Consider the following 5,000-nt stretch of genomic DNA (forward strand, 5'->3'; position numbering starts at 1 on the left):
ACATCCAAGTAGGTTCGCATCACTTCCGCTTTCGATTGGCATTTCGTTGGGAAATGAAGCGGACAATCTACTCTCAGTAGCACTGATCACCGTTGGTGAGGATTTTGACAACTATTGTCTTCCATTATCTTCGAAGGGTCTTTGAACTTGTGCAGAGCTCCTCTGCTGGATAGATAAGAGAACTGGGGTACTCGGTTTCGCCCATTCTCTTAAGAGTTGAGAAGGCAAAGGTTACTTGACTTCGCCCGCCTCCTCGAGGTTGTACTTCATGCATCGAGCTGGTTACTGGCCTTCGCCTGCTCTTTGCTCACACTTCTGAAGCACTTGAAGTGTTTGCACTCCTTGCGTTGAGTTAGCTACTGTGATTCACCTTCTCAATGCCATTGAACTTCTGGAATGCAGGAAGTTTTCACCCCAACTTGGAGTAATTCTCTGATAGATGAGGTCGCCTCTGGGATTGTACCGTCTTCTCCATCAACCCTGCCGCCTACTCCACTGAGTAGCAAAGGTACAGCACCACGTACTGCCTGCTTCGTTCCTTGGTCGTGCACTCTTGCATGACCCGAAGTCCTTCACTTACGGCTATCTTGATGAGAAACTTGTTGACACCGGTCTTACGAAGTTTCTTGGCCTCTGCCCTTCAGCCTTGTCTCGGTACTTGGAGATTGCCTCTGCATGCTCCACCTCCTCGGCCCCTTTCACGACCAAGCGCTCTCCCTCCGTGAGAGCAAGGGATCAATGACTTGCACGGAAGTCCCGCCTCTGCGGTACCATGGCGCTGCCATGCCCATGGCCCTACTATCCGTCGCCTCGCCTCTGTATCCCTTTCCTTCACAATCAGTAGAGATGTCTCTGTGGCACTCCTCTAAGTCCACCTCCATTCTAACTGATGCTTGATTTTGGGTAGCTAAGTCCCTCTGGACTCATCGTCGCTTCCTCGCCCCTTTCGACCTCCTGCTTCAACACCTCTGTGTTCTCCAAGCAGTCTGTTTGGTCGATGGAAAGACAGACTGCAACTCCCATGCATGGCCTCTGCCATCACATTGTAGGGTTTGCACCGATTCTGTTCTCCTTAGCTTCCTTGGTAGCAACGTTCGCTTACTCGACCTTGTCCTCTGACTTGTCGGGCTCCCTTAAGCGAATATGAGCTCTGGAGCAGTCCAACTCTCCAGCTGCTTCGATCATACCTCTGCATGATCAAGTCCCTCTCATGGGACTCACTGGTACTTGCATTCGAACTTTTCCCTTGGTGGAACCCAGCCCCCATATGCTGATGACCAAGGTTTTCATCCGATGCAAAATTCGGTGCACGCCCGGAAGACCCGCCTCTGCGGTACCATGGCCTTCACTCCTTGAATCCATAGCCCTTCTTGCCGTCGTGTTGTTCACCAAAGCGGAGCTCCCAGTAGCTCCCGATCATACCTCCATATGATCTCATCCCTCACGGGACAATGTCGTGTGTGTCGCATTGCCACGAACTGTTCCACCACGATCCGCTGCACCATGTCGCCTCCTGGTGACATCTCCATTGCATTCTGATCCTTGTGGAATAAACTCGAATTGTGAACCCTCCATGTGTGGCCTCTGCCAATACATCGCAGGGTCTCCTCCACCTTCGATTTTGTTCGCTCCTTTGGCAATCGACCTTCATCCACCCACTCTTGGGTCACACCTAGATGAAGCACCGCTCTAGGACAGTCCGTCGCCTAGTAGCTCCCGAAGTCCACCGACTTCGCTGTAATTTGTGCACCATTGCCTGGATCCTGGGCCTCTGCCCCTACCAGCACAATCTCCGCTGCACACTGCTTCCTTCATAGCAACTCAAATGACAACACTGTGGCATATTCTTCAAGAGTACCCGCCTCTGCATCCTCTTGCCCCGTGCTAAGGCCTTCTGAACTCAACTTCGCCTCCGCAAATTGAGTCGCCTTAGTTCCTCCATCGAATGCTCCTCCGAGATAAGGTGCATGTGCCCCGAAGCTCCCTTCGTCTTTGGCACCATGCAAGATGAGTCCGCTCTGTCAGAATGAAGGACCCAGGGAACAGCATGATTCTACTCCTGCCTCTGCAAGAGTTCATGTCCTTGACCTCTGTCTAGGGAAAGCGCTGTGCCTCTGCTCCATGTTCCAACTTCTATGCTGGCTCCCTTCAAGCGGCTTGGGTACTTCGCCAAGTTACACCCAAGTTGCTCCGCTCCTCGTTTCTGCATTGAGTCGATGGTGGCCCTCGCGCCCACCATTCCACGGGTCAGCCCTCCCTTGAGTCCGATCTCCATATCGACTCCAAGTGTGCCTCCATTTGAGTTGCTTTGGGTCGCTCCCCCACTTGATCTCGCAATGCATCCACCAATGCATTCTCTCAAGCGAGATCATGCGACGACTCCTCGCCGCTTGCTCAGTCCATCGAGCTTCGTGGAGTTGTTGTTTGTGAGGTACTCCTCCTCAACATGTGAAGTCCATCTCACATGATTCTCCCTTTGGAGAGCTGAGACTTATCCCTCCTGGATAACTGTCCCGTTGGAGCAACATCTCTCTTCGTTTCGGAGACCACCATCCCCTTGGACTACTCCGATCTGCTGAACAAACTGTGCATTGTTCTGCCTCTTGCAAACGCACTTGCTAGATTGCGCCTCCACGTCAATACAGCCACCGCTGCACCCCTCAAGGCCTAGCAACATGCTGAACTCGTTGCACACTTCAGCCTCCTCCGGACGTATCCTTCGCATGTCGAAGAGAAAGTTTCAATGCTCCATGGCGACGAGTCTCGACCGCCTTGGGATGGCCACGAACAATCCATCGTCCGCATACAAGCCCATGCATGAGTACCGAATTCTTCGAGTTAGCAATTCCCCTCACCTCTGTGAGCTTTGCACAACTCTTTCGGTCGCTGAGCAACTCATTCCACTTTGCATGGTCTCGTCCTTTGCCAAGCGCCTCGCTTGCCTTGAGCACCATCAAGTAAAGTTGTCAACGTTGAGCCGTAGCTCAAACTCAGCCATCCCAACCTTTGTGCGCTCCAAATTCTTCCAAGCTTGCCTGTTCTCGTGGTGCCTCTTGCGCGAAGGGTTGGCCATTCCTCTGAATGCCAATCTCAGATGCCCGCTCCTCTGAGCGACTCTTTTCCCTACATCTCCATGCCCGTTTTCCCAAAAACGGTCGCGCGTGTGCTGACTGCCCTCAACGCAGCCACGCTAGGTCCCCCACGTTTGCATGTCAAGTGTTTCTATGAGTGCTTGTCCCGCTCTGATACCATATTGTCACGACCTTAGCTGGTTTTGCCTAAGGCGTGCGGCACCCTCGCGCGTCCGTCCGCAAAGGTCAGCCTCCCCGAAGCCTCCCATTGTCCCTTAGGACCAACAAAAGAGAGAACGGGTTAAAGAGAACGCCTCAATCGGGATCCACAAGCAAACATGTCCGAAAAACACTTCATAGACAATGCAAATTACAAACAGACTTTACAAGCTCTGAATAGTGGCACAACAAAGGGTAAAATGGTCCATTACAGACCGAAAAGCTCTCGAACGTGTCCACATGACACAACCTTTATTTACAAGCCTAAAGAGGCCACCAACCCAACTAAAATGGGACTATTAAGCCTTCGGCCGCCCCTTTACATTCTGTACAAGGCATGAACATGCCAAAAGACAACGGACAGACATAAGCATTACATCCAACATCTTGTTTAGAAGTTTGTCCGTTACAGCGCGGTGACCATCTTGAGCGGAGCAAAATGTCAGCCATCTCAGCACCCTGGAACCCCCCGGGTGGCACAGGGCTGGATGGGGCTTTCGTATAGCAGGGACGGTGATGCCTCTCGCTTCGCTCGCTGTCCGCCGCTCGCTGCTCGCTCGCGCAGCCAAAAATGGCCAGTTTTGGCCCGTTTTTGGGCCGTTTTGGCCTGTTTTTGGGCTGTTCTTGCGTCGCGCGGTGACCGTCGTGAGCGGAGCAAAATGTCAGCCATCTCAGCACCCTGGAACCCCCCGGGTGGCACAGGGCTGGATGGGGCTTTCGTATAGCAGGGACGGTGCTGCCTCTCGCTTCGCTCGCTGTCCGCCGCTCGCCGCTCGCTCGCGCAGCCAAAAATGGCCAGTTTTGTCCCGTTTTTGGGCCGTTTTGGCCTGTTTTTGGGCTGTTCTTGCGTCGCGCGGTGACCGTCGTGAGCGGAGCAAAATGTCAGCCATCTCAGCACCCTGGAACCCCCCGGGTGGCACAGGGCTGGATGGGGCTTTCGTATAGCAGGGACGGTGCTGCCTCTCGCTTCGCTCGCTGTCCGCCGCTCGCCGCTCGCTCGCGCAGCCAAAAATGGCCAGTTTTGGCCCGTTTTTGGGCCGTTTTGGCCAGTTTTTGGCCTGTTCTTGCGTCGCGCGGTGACCGTCGTGAGCGGAGCAAAATGTCAGCCATCTCAGCACCCTGGAACCCCCCGGGTGGCACAGGGCTGGATGGGGCTTTCGTATAGCAGGGACGGTGCTGCCTCTCGCTTCGCTCGCTGTTCGCCGCTCGCCGCTCGCTCGCGCAGCCAAAAATGGCCAGTTTTGGCCCGTTTTGGCCAGTTTTTGGCCTGTTTTTGCGTTGCGCGGTGACCATCTTGAGCGGAGCAAAATGTCAGCCATCTCAGCACCCTGGAACCCCCCGGGTGGCACAGGGCTGGATGGGGCTTTCGTATAGCAGGGACGGTGATGCCTCTCGCTTCGCTCGCTGTCCGCCGCTCGCTGCTCGCTCGCGCAGCCAAAAATGGCCAGTTTTGGCCCGTTTTTGGGCCGTTTTGGCCTGTTTTTGGCCTGTTCTTGCGTCGCGCGGTGACCGTCGTGAGCGGAGCAAAATGTCAGCCATCTCAGCACCCTGGAACCCCCCGGGTGGCACAGGGCTGGATGGGGCTTTCGTATAGCAGGGACGGTGCTGCCTCTCGCTTAGCTCGCTGTCCGCCGCTCGCCGCTCGCTCGCGCAGCCAAAAATGGCCAGTTTTGTCCCGTTTTTGGGCCGTTTTGGCCTGTTTTTGGGCTG

Source organism: Musa acuminata, unplaced genomic scaffold (assembly GCF_036884655.1).
Source record: "Musa acuminata AAA Group cultivar baxijiao unplaced genomic scaffold, Cavendish_Baxijiao_AAA HiC_scaffold_1126, whole genome shotgun sequence".
Lineage (NCBI taxonomy): Eukaryota > Viridiplantae > Streptophyta > Magnoliopsida > Zingiberales > Musaceae > Musa > Musa acuminata.